The sequence below is a fragment of the Harpia harpyja genome, chromosome 14 (genome assembly GCF_026419915.1).
Source record: "Harpia harpyja isolate bHarHar1 chromosome 14, bHarHar1 primary haplotype, whole genome shotgun sequence".
NCBI classification, from domain to species: domain Eukaryota; kingdom Metazoa; phylum Chordata; class Aves; order Accipitriformes; family Accipitridae; genus Harpia; species Harpia harpyja.
Genome location: NC_068953.1, coordinates 22,982,435 through 22,998,384, shown reverse-complemented (window position 1 = coordinate 22,998,384; position 15,950 = coordinate 22,982,435). Strand labels below are relative to the sequence as shown.

Genomic DNA, 15,950 nt, shown 5'->3' with positions numbered 1-15,950 from the left:
CATCAATCTAAGATCACCATAAGCCACCCCCCCCACCAAAAAAACCCACTGAAGTAAGGTATCTTGCCATTTCTGAAGAAATCACGATTCAGATGGTTTTGTTTTGCTGTTACAAAGCCAAGCGACAGCAGCAGTGCCATCAGCAATGCACCTCCCAAAATCTTTTTTTTTTTTAAACCCTTAAATTCAACTTTGCTGCTGTACCTTCCTTCAAACCTACACCCTACCTCCTCATCCGCATGCTCTTACAAATCTATTTGCAACATTGGTTTTCCTGACTATGGGTAAGACAAAACACCTGCATCACTGCAAATATAATTATGGCAAAATACCACGGCTATTTGTAGACTTCCTGTTCATCAAATAATATTAGTGTACTTTTGCCCTGAGCAATTATTTACAGGGCTGGAAATCCTGAAAAGACACTAGAGATAGCAGAAACAAGCCCCCTCCATTATGCAATGATGCTTTGTATTAGCTTTTGGGATGACTCAGAGGGGAAAACAAAATAATCAGAATAATTCTTTATAAGTTTGTCCAATGAAAAGGAGAAAAAAAATTTAGTTCAGTTAAAACTCTGCATTAGGTTACTCCAGTCAAGACAGGGAGGCATTTTACACTTCCACTGAATTGGCAGCTCAAATTCAACTTCGGGCTCCAATGCAGGCTTTAAGTCAAATTCCTAAGCAGAGTAAAACCCTTATTAGCCTGTCTTCACTGTAATTTTAATCTTAGTTAATTCTGAGTATGTAATTTATGTTAGGAATAACCCACTTTTTTCCAGAACTGGATATACTGCATGCAGAATTACTCCCTGGCTAGCACAGTTAAGGTTTCCCTTAGAGAAATATTTTTTCAGATACAGATAGCAAAAGAAAAATCACTGAAAGCTTTAAAAACATGCAAAAGCATTTTCATAAATGCATCACAGCCAGTTGTATTAATGCACCTAATATGTCTCTAACCCATCAAAACCTGGCCGTACAGTCTCGCTTTAAACCAATGCTAGGTACTAGAAAGATTTTTGATCTGTTTAAAAACTGACATTTCTCTTTCACCACACACACAAGGGGAGGGAGAAGACAGGAAAATGGTTGATATTTCTACCGTTTTTAAAGGAACAAAAGCATCCCATTCCCTCTCCCCTCCATTTTTGCCAATTTATGATTAAAATTGCAAGCAGAAAAGTAAAAAGAAAACACCTTGTAAAGACATCTCATTTTCAAGTTCCACTAATGTGACAAAATTCATAACAATTTCTCTAGTTTAAATGAAAAAGATTTTAAAGCATTGTCTAAAGTTTACGAAGTCTGCTTTAAAGTCAAAATTGTCAGTGCTGCTGCTACACAACACTCATCTGTGTCGGCACAAGCAGTATTTACATCCTGTAGCCAATGTAAAGCTCTGAAGCTCAGGTTACTATCTCTCCCAATCGTAAAATGTTCATTACGTATTTCCTGCATTATTTGCATGGTTTCTTAGGTTTTGGGGTTTTGCTTGGGTTGGGTTTTGAGGGGGGGGGGTTTGTTTGTTTTAAATGCCTAATTAGTAGAAAGCTACTGAGATCTCCCACTCAAGCTCAAGAAAAAACACCAAGTGAATAATCAGGGTAGTTTCCTACCCTCCTTTCTGCACTTGCTGCTTCAGTTGTGTGTCATTCCCCTTGCTCCCACTCCTCTTTAAGAGGTGGTTTCATGTAACAGCAGTTCAACTCTTTATCACCTATCTCCAAGCCTGCAAACGAACACGTCCTTTCAAGTGAAGCTTACACCCTGCCACAGCCTATTTGTATAATCTGAATAGGAGACACAGGGAATAGTTATGCATTTGCCATGCGAGGGGTTGCGATTTGAGAGTGAAATCCAAGTGAGATGCATGGACCAGTAGAAGAGCCAGACTCTACCAAGAGCACAAGATCAGGTCTATCCTGCATCGGGTCTTGCAGCCGAAGGCTGGCAGAGGAACACCAGATATTTTAATGACTTGCACTAAAACCCTTACAAAGGGAAAAAAAAAAAATTAATTACACATTTTTAGCCTCTAGATTTTCCTCCATTTTGTGTGGTGTACACACGCAAAAGTTAAGAAAAGGGTTTCCAGGACTCAGCAGCACGTATGGCCCAGCACTGAGCCATGCTTAAAGTGGGCAGCTGTGCAAGGGCATCGAACCAGAGAGGACATGGACAGATGTTTCCATTCACAAACAGTGCCAAGGAGCCAGGAATGCCGAGTTTGCTACCTTGGCGTTACTTGCATTTCACAACATCCAGTAACAACCATGCCACAAGCAGTTTAAAAAAGGAAAATAGAGCACAGCAGAGGAGCATTTCACCACCGCCTTTGTTAAGGGGGCAAAAATGAAAAGCTTTTTTTATTCCAATTCTGAAACTTTGCCTTGTTTCATCTTGCTCACTGTCATCCAAACAGGAGACCAGCATCCCAAGCCTTGTCTGTGCACAGGACAGCCTCGAGCTCATTACCTGCTACTGCCATTTTGCAAGAGGGGTGCACATATGCTTGCTTTTGGGGCATCAGGGATGAATAACTGGGCGGTCCCTGAACCACCTGAACTTTCTCTTTCTGTTTTCCAGAATAAACTGATTTTTAATCTAGCACAGAGGACAGCTGCTCCTTTAGCAACTGTGCCACAAACCAAATGCTCCAAAGACCAAACCTGGTGCTCTTGGCTTAAAAAGTATCCTTACAAATGGTTGGGAGGGGGAGTTTCAGAGGCTTTCATCCAAACCTCAATCCTGAGGCCTAACAGGTTTGAGAATTAGCTGCCAGATCCAGTCTGGCAACTAGAACAGCTACTCCAAGCGCTGCCCCATCCACCCAAACACACTGGAGCGTTATACACAGACCACATGCGACGATGCACTCCGCCTGTCCCAAGGTGCTCCCTGCAGCAAGAGAAGGAAGGGTGATGGGAAAAGCATTTTTTCACACCAGCTTTAAGATCCAGAGTCCTTTCTGAGCCCACAGCAGAGGTATAGAGAAAAAAAAGTCAATACAACCCATTTCTATTAAACTTAGTACTTGCTTGAGCTTTTAAAGGGGTTCTGTACTTCAAATACTTAAGCTACACATGCTGTATCATATTTCTTTTAAAGTGTCATGCTGGTGAACATTGCCCAGACAGGGCAACTTTACTGTGAGTGAGTGCAAGGCTCCCCTCCCACCACCACCACAACGGGACAGATTCCTTCCCAAAGTAAACTAGACACTAATGCTATTTATGGATCCCGTTGCAGAACCAGACAGGCTTCCTAGCCACTACTCATCAACGTGCAAATAGGTTTTATTTCATAGCAGGGAGAAGAGATTTAAAAGAAAAAAAAAGTCCTAAAGTTCTGCCTTACTTCTTAAAAGGTATATTTGAAGAGCAGTTGAAAAATCAACATAGAACAGTAATACCTGCAAATAAAGGGTCATCAAAACTTCTTTAGAGACCACATTGTTTTTAAAAAAAATTGACAACTTCAAGTTAGTTCCTAAAGGATTATTAGAGGAAACCAAATATCCATGGAAAAAAAGGCCAGCTGATGTACCAAGTGACAGACCTCCAGAAGAACACCAGCTCCATCACTCCCCCACACCCAGAAGAAAGGCAGGAACATAACCGTGAAATCTTCCTTACTTTGCAGAAAAAAAAGACAACATCAGCTTCCAGGGAGACATAGCTGGACAACATTCACCAGCACTTTTAAACATTAACATTGCAAAGTCCACTGACTTGCCCTGCTAACTCTTTGGGGTTTTAGTGGAAAGTACAACTTTGTTCTTACAAGCATTTTCATAGAAGCACCTTTGCATTTAAAATGCCAACTGTAAATGCATCTGCTATTCAGATAAATCACCCACAAGCACATAATCTGATATGCAAGAAGTTTACAAAGCTCTCAAAGAGCCCAAGGACATTTGGAAGGAAGATGCAAGTTTAGAATGAGTCTCAGCATATCATCAGCAAAAAACAATTCTATTCTTAGATATCTCCCTTTGGTGTTTCCTATAATCTTCCTTTTTTTTTTCTCCTACTCCTTTGAGAAAGTAAGTTGTTTGGTTCTTGGAAAAAAAACGAAGAACCTGTTCTGCAAGGCATACGAACAAAGCAGTATCTTCCAAAAAAAGAAAAGCTCATTCAGAAGTATGTAAATATTAGGGCTGGTAACACAAACAATAAAACCACAGGAAACACAAGAAATTAAGAACAGATCAGGACTTAGTCGATTTCCTGGCTGCTGGATATATAAGCACTTTTCTGGGTTGGACGTATCAGACAAGATTTATTTTCTGAATAACAGACACTGTGGAGTTGACACAGATAATTTAAAGAGGTAAACAAAACTCAAAGTCTGTTCTGATCCTGCCTGTGCTCCTTAGCAGGCAAGGACAGTGACCAAGGCAACTACAACCAGGACATGGCACATGACGGCACCAGGGGTTCAGCATCCTGCACTAAGAAAGTTTGCTAACTTCAAGGAGAAGTTAGCAAACAGGATTACTCCTTTATTTTCACAGTACGCTGCTTACTGCCCAGGACACATCCAAAAGTTTGGTCTTGAATGAGGCATGGCTTGGTAACGCTGAGGCTGAGCAAGAAGCAGAGGTGACAATTAGCTCCCAACATGCAGGGTGGTCCATGCCATCGCCACCCCACAACTCTCCCTGGCTGGAAGGCACACTCCCAGAGCTCCTCAGTGCAATCCCCAGCTCGGGCGTATTCCCAAATTCCCCATTGCTGCTAGGCTGTCATCTAGCAGCATCCCAACAGCTCTTTCTCTCCTCTCCATCGTGGGAATTTCTTTTTTTTTTTTTTTTTTGCCAACTGGCCAGAAGCGACATGGTCCCAACTAGACAGAGTTTTACATCTCTTGTGCAGGAGTTCAAAACGCCGCTCTGCTGAGCATCACAGCCACATTAACACAACCCTGCTGCAACAGCTCCCTGGTCCTCATTCCGACCTCCATGAAACTCTAAACCAAGTCTTGTTCTTCATCCTCAAGTTATCCAGTGGCTCAGATCCAGCTTATCCAAGAGTCAAAAGAATCCCCACAAAGAAAACAATTTATCTCCTTCAATGCAAACTACAAAGTGATGTAGCATTCCCAAAGACAAAATTTAACAAGACTTAAAGCATGCTTCCTCCAAAATGGCTGAAGTTTCTCTTGGCACTGAAACATCACAAGCCCAAGGCATAAATACACACAGGTATTTATGCAAACTGTATTATTCTTTTGTAATTAATATCAGAAGCACTGACCAGACTAGGTTTTTAGGAAAAATTGGCAAAGATTTTACAAATTAGATGCTGGAGAGGGGAAAAAAAATGAAGACTCTTCTAAGCAGAGCATTAAAAAACTTTGAGTTTACACTCACTTGATATCTAAAAATGATAAAAGGTATCTCAAATGCTCAATCTTCTTATATAATGCAATTGTACAGGAACCATATGATTGCCACTTATCTGCTATCTTATAGTATTAACTGACATAGCAGAGGGGATGGGTCACGCAAGCAATCCAGTAAAGAAAGGCTAAAAAAAGCACACTCATGTTTTGTAGTTTCAGGAACATGTATACATTTTCAAACACTTTCTTTGCTACAAGTCCTCCATCCTCCTTAAGTAGTTTTGAATTTTCATTTCAAAACTTGCTCTCCACTTACTGAAATGTTTTCCTTTTATACGCCCACTGTAAGCTGTTGCTGGGATAGGATCTCTTATTAGTCTCAAACAGCCCAATGACTTCTGAACTTTGAGATTATAAAGAAAGTTAGTTCCTGAACACTCACATGCAAGTCGATTGGCTAAAAAAAAGCAGCACAAAGTCCTGCCAAAATCCTGGCTAATCTGATAAAGGAAAAACCAGGGAGGTCTAAGCACTAAACCCCATAGTTTAAACAGAGCCAATTCCAGCTGCAGAAGGAAGCACATCATATTTAGCAGGGTACCTCTTCTTCAGATATGACATCTGAAGAGACAACATTTTACCACCTTAAAGGTACTGCCCATAAGTAAATTTAAATTCCCAAAATACAGGAAAACATGGGACTCAGGTGACTGTTTACAGATCAATAAAAGCTGCTTGTAATCTGACTGGAAGGAGGGAGAAACAAATTAATGAGACATACATGACATGCAGCCAGTTACCACTTAAGTACTTCTTTAATTTTCCCACTTTCAATGCACTTCACAAACAATTAATCCTCTTAACATCCATGCAAGCATATTTATTATCCACAGTTTTAGCTTGTAAGCTCTTCAAGCAATAAGCTGGTTCTTTTTCTAGCTTAATACATGGCTCATGAAAAGGACCGAGGCCATTTTAACTGTGAAACAGCTGCCAAGAAATCAGCTCCCACCACTCCACTCCCCTCCAGCATCTTACAAAGGAGACAAGCAAGAAACCCACCCAAGAACATACTTTTAACCTAGTTAAAAGCACTTTTAACCTAGTTAAGTGCTCAAATCTCAGCCTCCATGCTACACGCACCCTTCTTCAGGCTACACTACCAAAAGACTCAGTCAAAAATAAATTAGTAGCCCTGGCCAGAGTGGAAAAGTAGCTCCAGATTTTGGAGACTCCCAAGCCCCCATTGCACAAGCAGATTAACACTCCCGTGCCCAAGTCAGCAGAATTCCATGGAGCCACCAGTACACAAACACAGCCACATGGCAGGTACCAATATAACCCCCAGCATCCTCTCACGACAGACCTGAAGACAACATATATTTATTTTCCTGTTGGCAACCACACTACTTAATATAGAAAAACCTGCAGTTAACAGAAACATTTGCAGCAACGTTTCGCCTTGCATCACACAAAAGTGTAAAGAGTCACCTGGACCTTGTGAAATGAATGTTCATTACACAAAACTTCCTTTTACGACAGTACATGTAAAAGGGGTTTAGTCTTTACTTCTCTACTCAGCTGAGACAATCTACCTTCTCTGCAGCTGCTAAGAGAAGAGAAACTATAAACATTTACATTTAATGCAACAAAAGGTTTGCTCACCACCTCTTGTGCTCCACTGTGTTCTTAGACGATGATCACTCATCATAAAAATGGGTGGAGAGGCTGCAAACCACGCAGCAATGGAAAAACTGACTCCCATGTTCAAGAGAAGCTCCTGAACAGGCTGGAAACCTCACTGAAATGAAGTGCTGTCATTACTCCCAGGATGGGAAGTCTTTTGGCTATGGATGCAAACACATCTGCTACATAGCACGTGAACTAGCGTGTTTTACTTTAATTTCCAGAATCATCCTCTGCACCAACTCAGACCTTCAGATCAGACTACAGAAACTGTTTTACTCTAGGTCACAAGTAAACTTGTTCATCTCCAGTTTGGTTTTAAAACAATTAAAAACCAGTGCTCCCCAAGCACGAAGTGCAGACTTTAAGATGTCCAGTGCCGTCAGTACCACAACCTTGTTACCGCAGTGAAAGGTTTACGGTAGCAGGGAACAAAAGAACAACAAAATTCATCATGTAACATCAGAGGTACCTCACATAAGCCTCACTCCTCAGCTGACTCATTACATGATATTAACTCAAAAAAAAAAAAGGGCAAGTCCCAGTTTTGCTGCCATCTTACTTGTGGGTTTGGCAATTAGCAAGTGTGCTGTGCTATGCACAAGCTCATGTGCCAGAAGAACTTGCTTTGTATATGGGTCAAATCCGGCCATCCTGTCTCCCCTTCCCCCCCAAAAATTAAATCACTTCCCCCCTTCCTTTAACACCTGCTTCCTCTATCCGAGCATTCATTGTCCCACCACTATTATGGGACCGAAGGCTTCAGCATCCCAGAGGAAACTCAGCAGGGAAACCAGTGTATAAAGCGACCAAGACTCTCATTCACTTCAGCAATCTCACGCCTCAGCATCCCCTATTTTCCCTCTCTTCCTATTGACAGCAGCTTCCAAGATTCAGCCGGGTATTGAGTGCCGCACGTGCCGGGAAGCCGAAAGTGCCACACATCCTGGTATTGAACCCCACCATGCCCACGGACACTAGTGTGGACCATTTGCCTTGCTCTTGCACGTCCCCAAGGACCCACAACCAACGTTGTGGGGAAGGAAATGAGGCCGAATAGACCATGGCCTGACCCAGCACAGCTTTTTGTATGGTCATACCGAAGGGAAGGACCTCACACAAGCAGCAGCTCCATGCTCCCCTAAAACGTAGCAGGAGCAGAGCAGCATCCCTCCCGCAGCCTAGGATCAGGGACATGGTGAAAGGAGTCTTTGGACAAACCCATTCTCGGCATCAACTTCCATTAGGAGGTTTTTATCTTCTGCAGGAGGTCGCTGTGCAGATTCACACACATCCCCCGCTTCGGTCTTCCCTCCACTGAAAACAGGGATACCTGCAAGAACACAACGAGCGGGCCAGCATCCGTGCGTGACACATGCCAGGTGTGTTAATCCATGGAAAAAGAAAGGGTGAGTCAGTAGTTTGAGTCTGAAGACAGTCCGGTTTAGAACAGCTGCTCCATGCCAAAATCCTGTTTGTAATGGTTTTATTAACTGCAGCATTCAGACTTACTGAGCAGTTACACCACTGGGGGCAGAGACACATTGGGAAAGAGATTTACTTTCCCAAGTAACTTTGCCAGAAACATCAGATACAATTTAGATGAAGCTACAGAATACGTCACAGGTTTTAACATAGCTTACTGCTCCAATTTGCATTAGTCATGGGTGATAAAAACCACAGGGGATTCAAACATGACACATCGCGTAGTTTTTCTCAACAAAGTTTTGAACATCATCATCAAATGACATACACCCTTCTGCTTTAAGATGACCACCTTAAATCATGCTCATGGAGAGTAAGTCTCACCAACATTCAGCCTCGTATTTAAATAAGTAATTCATCACTTATTTTCCTTCCCACTCGGAAATAAAACCTGAAGTAGCTGCTACAGAAGAAAATCCTTAAATCCTTCCTTCTGCACTGGATCAGGCTAATCTCAGCAGTGCTGTCACACTGTAAATAACATCTTACATTAAACAACAATTTGGGTAGATCTCTCACCATGTATTTTGCAAATGTAATGTTAAGTTAAAAACAGTTCAGCAAAAAGACCGAAGGGTAATGATTTTTGTGAAAGGTAGACTAGCCACCTGAATGAAGTAAAAAAAATACACCAACAGAGACCAGAAGCAGTCAAAAGCTACTCTGGCAAATGCTAAACATTTTGCATAGTCTATCATAAAATTTCACAAGTGCTTGAGACTAAGATGCAATGGATCAGTTGCAACTACCTGCGCTCATACACTTTAATAGTATCTCAGAAGTGCAACTATGCAGAATCCAACTCACTGATACAAGCGATCAGGCGCCATCCCACAATTTCCAAGGAAACCAAACAGCGACCTCATGCAAGGATCAAACATACAAGAAAACTGTGACAGTTCACTTGCCACATCTACTGATTAAAAAATTATCACCAGTTTTGGAAAGACAAGAGAGCAGCCAGATGGGAAAATAATTTATTATGAACAACTTATGGAATCACTGAAAAAAAATTTTTGAATTAAGAGATTGGATCATTCTAAAGAAATGTAAAAGTGAATTCCTGGTCCTTATGAAGGGGAAAGAGATTCAAAGAAAACACAAGTGGTCAAGAAGGATTAACTTTGTCAAATGAACCCCTGCTACAGAATTACAAGTCAACCTGTGAAAAAGCACCATTCTGGATGCTGCAGCTAAGGCCAAAAATCAAGGTACTCTATGAACCGTGGAAGCCCATAAGGTCCACACCACCAGCAATCAGCCCTCACAGCAGCAAGAAACCCTGCAGGAGGCTGCCCAGAGGCACCAAACCCAACCTCGCACACAAAACATGGAATATACCATATTTCAAGCCCTCAACACAAGTGCTGTAGGAGGTGCTGACAGTAGTTTTAGGGGTATTTTCTCCTTATGCCCACTCCAATCCAATTCACAATATCTGAGAAGTTCCCAATGCACCTTTGTTACAAATCAGCATTTGGACTGTGAGAACTACATCGCTACACCAGCAAGGAATTTAGCTTTTTCTCACTCATAATAAAAGTCACCCAATAAACTCTTCAGCATCTGATTTTCAGGGGTTTTTTTAAATATATATAAAACAGTCTTGTTAGACTGCCTGACCATGTCACAACATGCGATCCATTTTTGCAAGATATCATACTGCATACTTTTTAAGGACTGTCGACTACTTAAAAATATTTGTGATTACTGTACTTTCTTACCCTGTTCCTCAACAACTGAGAAGCGTACCTAAAATGGTTATAAAGAAAATTAAAAAAAATTATAAAAATGGCAGTGCTTATTTTTGCAGAGAAGATATATCTTCACTCCAGAAGAAATAATTGCAGTCTTAGGGAACTTAAAAAGGAAACACTTTGACTTCTAACTCACTGGCTTATCTTAGAAACACATCTATCTCCCTTGTCGTCTTCACATGCTATAAAACAGGGATGGGCACCACAGTCAAATGTCGTCTTTGCAATCGGAAAAGCACTTCCAAGGGTGTAGTTCCAGGAGCATTTCTCCTGGTGGAAGCACCGGAGCCTTTGCCACAGCAGCTGCTCGTGAGACCGCAAAGGGACATGAGTCAGGGAACTGATGCAGGTGAAGAATGAACTTTTTTGCTGAACTGATCCAAGGTATGAAATGTACAGGAAAAAAAACAAAACAAACAAACAAAAAAACCAAACGTATTCTTAACTGGAATCCATTTCCCAGTCTGACTCGCTGAACAGACCCACAAATCCCAGCATGGTCCGACTGGGGAACTGGAAGAGGCTGCTTACGCCTACACCAACACACACAAGAGATCACAAAATTACAGTTCTGAGTTTCGGATAACACTGAAAAAGTTTTACCTATTGCATGCTTCCACCAGCAGTCTCTGGAAGGGCATTAAACTGTTTACAGGATTTAATGTCTACGTGACAAATACAATGCGACGCCACAACAGAGGAGTCGCCCTGTTTCCGTGACAAAGGGCCATAAATATATAGAGATATATCTTTTTGAAAAAGATCTGTATAGCTTGACTGCAGCAACAAGTTCCCAGCATAGCTGCTTTCCCTGGAGCACTGCCATCATGTTTTCTTATCACTAACCAAAGTAACTAACCAGCTAACTCCCAGTGATGTGCTTTGCCTTCTAGATCCACATAAAGGTCATTTGCAAGGCAGAAAGGCAGGTTTAAATAAATAAATAAATAAAAAGACAACATTATGCCACATCCACAGCTTTGTTTCCAAAAGTAACTAAGAAATGCAATGCCAGGCTGCAACACCAGGACTGAAGTGTTTGACTGTTCAGTAAGTACAAGGAGTGGCCCATTCCCTCCCCACAGCAAGACTGTTGACAGCTGGTTTAGAGGAGAAAAAAAGCGAAGCATGACTAAGGTATTCCTAAAAATCTCATTGCACCTAACACCCTAACAACAAGTTTTGAATTAGAAAAAGTGCAGCGCTTCCTGGAAATGACTGTCCAGGTGGTACACGCCAGCCCTGAACCAGGCTCCCAGCTGGATTATATCCCCCCTGGCAAACCCTATAGCAGCAAAGCAGAACTGTATCTACACCCAAAGCTATCAGCTGCTTCAGAAAGTCACTCATTACCTTTATCTATCCTACAGCTGATCAATGCAAGCAAGCAAACACATGAGCACTTGGCACCAAGCAGCACCCAGTAATCACAAGCTGCAGGCTGCAAGGTGCTTCCCACCCCAGCTTTCCACATCCAGCCTTTTGTGTGCCTGCAAATGGGATGCTGCTTACATTATCCTCCGGCTGGAAACCACACCAACTGCCAACTCCCTGTCCAGGAGGCTGGAAAAACACGGGGCCACGATCACTGAGGGAGGGCATATTGTGCCTTTCTGGCCTCCTGGACTATCTAGCCTTTCGCTCAAGTTTTTAACTTCTTAGCACTGCCTTCCACCGGTAGAGCAAAACCAAAACCAAATAGTTCCTCCATACTAATCAGCTATGTGGTTTAGTTTACTTCAGGTTATTTATCGCCCATGTGGGAAACCCCTATAGAAATAACATTTAATAGCACTCAAGTAGATTGCAGAGATAACCAGCTACAGTAATAAGTAGAAAAGCTTCCAAGCTGCTTCAAGGACTGTTTTATAGGCACATGGATCACCACCAAATACCAGGCAGAGAAAACCAATATGTTGGCATCCTGGAAACAAAGTGGAAAAGAAATAGGTACAGCAGGCATGACAACATCTACTAATGATTTTTTTGTTAGGCAGCTATCTATTAAAACTTATTATGCCAGCAGAAAATTACATGAAAGCACCCGCTACCTTTATAACACAGGAGTGTGTGCATACCACCAATAAACCTACCAATGTTTTTTTCCTCTAGTATAATTTATTGACCACTGCCTTAATTCATACTTTGGAAAGAATAACCAAATTCTTTTAATGGTACTTAATCCTCCTCTTAGCACAGGAGTGTACCCTAGACCAGAACATAGCTTACTCGGGAGTATATCCTGCTGAGAGATTAGTAGCGAGTTCTTCATAAGCCTGAGTCTCAAAGCTTCCCTATATAGGCTGTGTTTAAAAACATCCCCCATCGGACAGTACCTGGCAGAGCTCTGTTTCTATGAGAAGCTTTGACTTCTTAACTGCATTTTCCTCCTTTGATGTTGTGAAGCTGTAAATCAAGAACATCAAGCTCCTGCCTTTCTCTCTGGCTGCAGTCCCCGGACGGACTCTGCTACTTCGAACACGCCATGTCCTCACCTCTCAGGCTATGCCAGCCATCCCTTGACCGCTGGAGCTGGGCAGGAGATGCAGGCTGGAACGCCGTCACGCAACACAGCACATCCACGCTACCTGCAGGAGACTCGTCATTCAGGCTACCTACAAAACCTGTCTGCCTTGCAGAACTCAACATCCATGCCCTTCTAGCAACAGCCCCAGGCTAGCCTGTCTGCCCAGCACCGGGCAGCGCTGGAAGGACAGACAGGAGACGTATTAGGCTCTACCCATGAACACGTAAGATCCGTACATGCTTGAACTCATGCCAAGGGACAACACATGCCCAGATGATCCTCACCTTGCCTAACGCACCCTTACCCTGCTATCAGGCTTGTAAAAAAAAAAAAACAAAAACACCAAAACCAAAAAACCAACCAAACAAACAACAAAAAAACCCCACACAACCCCAACTGCCCAAGCACGATATTGTCACCATGGAAGGTGACAGCCTGGACCAGAGCGGCCCAAAGCACAGCAAGCGCCTTCTGAGCAAACGCTCCTCTAGTACAGACAGCAGCTTCTATTCACAGGCACGGATGTTATGAGGTTAACATCAATCTACTCCCACTACTAAAGTATCTATGTATAAAAATACACCTCCTCTAACACAGTAATAAATGAATCATTAGTACCTTACGTTTAAGGAACTATGTGGAACTTGGTTCACCTTTGCAATTCCACAATAGCACGGCAAGGGCGTGCAAAACATGAAACACACACCTGGCAAGGGACTGATTTTAAGCTGAAGAGAGAGTTACCACAAACGGAAATAATGTAGCTTGGCCCTTTAAAACTGATTAGATTACATTAGCCAAAACTCCCAGCACACAAGACATTCATGGATCTCAGACCAACTGTCTAAACTCAGCTCTGAAGCTACGTGCTTTACATATTTCTACTGCATCGCATATCTCCGTGAGTACCTAAAGTTTTACGGCTGGCCAAGATTACAGAGAACACCACAGCAACCAACTGTCCCACAGAAGTACAGCATTTCTAATCCATTTATCGAGTCTGTATCTGGTCATACACAACAGAATCGGTACAGTACACTTAAAAAAAAAAAGAAAAAAAAACAAAAACAAACACAAAGTTTTGAAAATCACTTTTTCTCACTTCTGAGCTCCAGCTAATATGAAGCCCCATACGGGACACTGGAGCAGAACCAATTCCAGAGGTCAGCAAAATTGATCTCTACTAATCCCAACTCCTTTACATGACTTGCAGGGATAACACAGTCACAGAAGGTGGATTAATAAACCCTGACAATTTACAGGTTAAGAAACAACTACCCTTTCACAATCCTCGTCCAGAAGAAACTCCTGTATTTGCTTCAAAAGAAGAGTGTCTCCGCTCGAGAAGGAAAAAAAAAAAAAAAAAAAAATTTTCAAGCAACAGAGTGAATGCATAAAACCGGCCCCACGGCAACGACCCTCTGAGTAACTTCAAAGACCCACTCGGTCCCAAAGGTGAGAAAACCCAACACCGGCCTGTTGCTTCGGAGACTCCGATATAAAGCCCAGATTACTTTCTTTGCAATAAACCGAGATACAAAGTTGCGTCAGCGAGGCTGGAGGTTTGGGGTGGTTGTGTTGGGGTTTGTTTTTTTTTTTCAGATCAGGACATCAATAACTGCAATAGCGCGGAAGCGGAGGGAGGCTGGGGCCCGGGCTGGGCGGGGGGTGTCTGTGCCGGGGGGTGGGCGTGTGCCCGGGCACACACTCGGGGCACGCTCCGCGCCCGCCACCCCCCCGGGGAGCGGGGCCACCACCCCCGCGCCAGCAGCGGGGGGACCGCGCCCGGCCACGGCCCCGGCCCCGGCCCCGGCCCCGCAGACAATAGCGGCGGGGAGCAGCCGCGCGAGAAAACACGTAAAATCAACGAAAAAAACCAAATAATAATCACAAAATGAAAGGGGATAAAGACCCGCGAAGGAGAGGGGCCGCCCGGAGCGGCTCCCCACGAAGTTGCGCGGAGAAAAAAAACCCCGAGGAAGAGGAGGAGGAAGGGCGGGGGAAGCGTGCGAGGACGCGGATAAGGGGCGGGGGGCGCCCGCAGCCCCCCCCCCCCCGAGGGAACGACCCCCCCCCTCCGCCCCCTCCAGGGGCCTCCCCAAACTTTCCCCCCGCCCCTTCGCCCAACTCCGGCGGGGCAGACTCACCGCGGGGGCCCGGCGGGCGGCTTCGCCCCTGGCAGCGGGGCCGGGAGGGAAGGGAAGGGAGAGGGAAGGGGACGGGGAGGGGGGGAAAGAGGCGGCCGGGCCGGGTGCTCTCCGCCCGGGGAGGCGGGCAGGAAGGAGGGCCGGGGGCTGCGGGCTCGCAACCTGAGCAGCGCTGCCGCCGCCGTGCCCGCCCCCGCGCCGCGCCGCCAGCCCGCATGCGCCGCCGCCGCCGCCGAGCCGCGCGGAGCGGGGCCGCCCCCGGGGAGGGGGAGTCGCAGGGCGGAGGGTGGCACCGCCGAGAGCGCGGTCGGCGACGGGGTTCCGCTGCGCTTCCCCCGAGTCCCGGCGAGGGCGCGGGCCGGCCGGGAGAAGGCCGGGAGCCCCGGTCCGGGCGAGTGCGGGCTCCTCACCTGCCGGCCTGTCACCTGGCCGCCGCTCCATCCCGTTTGCCCCTCGCCGCTTGGCTCAGCTGCTGGGGCAGATGCGCCTGCTTGAGCTTAAAGTTGGGCTGCTGGGGTGAAAGGACACAGGCGACTTTTTGTGCTGCGGGTTTATTTTTGTTTGAGGGGGACGTTTCCTTCCCACGCGCTAAACTTCAGCTTTGAGGGCCTGTTTGCTTGGGGTTGCCTTTCTAGCGTTCCTGCCTCCAGCAGTTATAAAGCCTCTTCTAGTGCTGAGAGCGCAAACCGTCCAGCCCTGAACGTGATCTGCTGCACATCTGTACCTATCACAGTTTAGCAGCTCAGCTTGAGCCCCACCAAGCCAGCCCACGGCCTTCTCCTGCTCCTCACCATCTTTCCCCGGTTCTTCTACGGTTATGGAAGGTGTGTGCGTTTGAGCAAGGAACATCTCCCATGCCATTCCCACACCATGCCCCAGAAAAATGGTGAAAATAGCAACCCACCATTAGCAAACGAGTTCATGTGGCCTGTGGTCCGTGTGTGGCTGGGCTTGAGGAGGCCCCTGGGAACGAAGATGCATGATCTTTCGTGGTGGT

The 15,950-nt window shown here is 44.8% G+C and overlaps 1 protein-coding gene across 8 annotated transcripts in view; it reads right to left on the bottom strand.

Moving 5' to 3' along the window:
* Positions 1-15,093, bottom strand: part of AKAP13 (A-kinase anchoring protein 13) — a 229,029-nt gene extending 213,936 nt beyond the window's left edge. For 5 of the 8 annotated variants that reach the window (XM_052807307.1, XM_052807309.1, XM_052807310.1 and 2 more), the window contains exon 1: positions 14,954-15,093. The gene's annotated coding sequence lies outside the window, so the exon portion shown is untranslated. The remainder of the gene's footprint in view (positions 1-14,953) is intronic. The other 3 variants (XM_052807314.1, XM_052807312.1, XM_052807315.1) reach the window with 1 other exon arrangement.
* Positions 15,094-15,950: the final 857 nt, after the last annotated feature.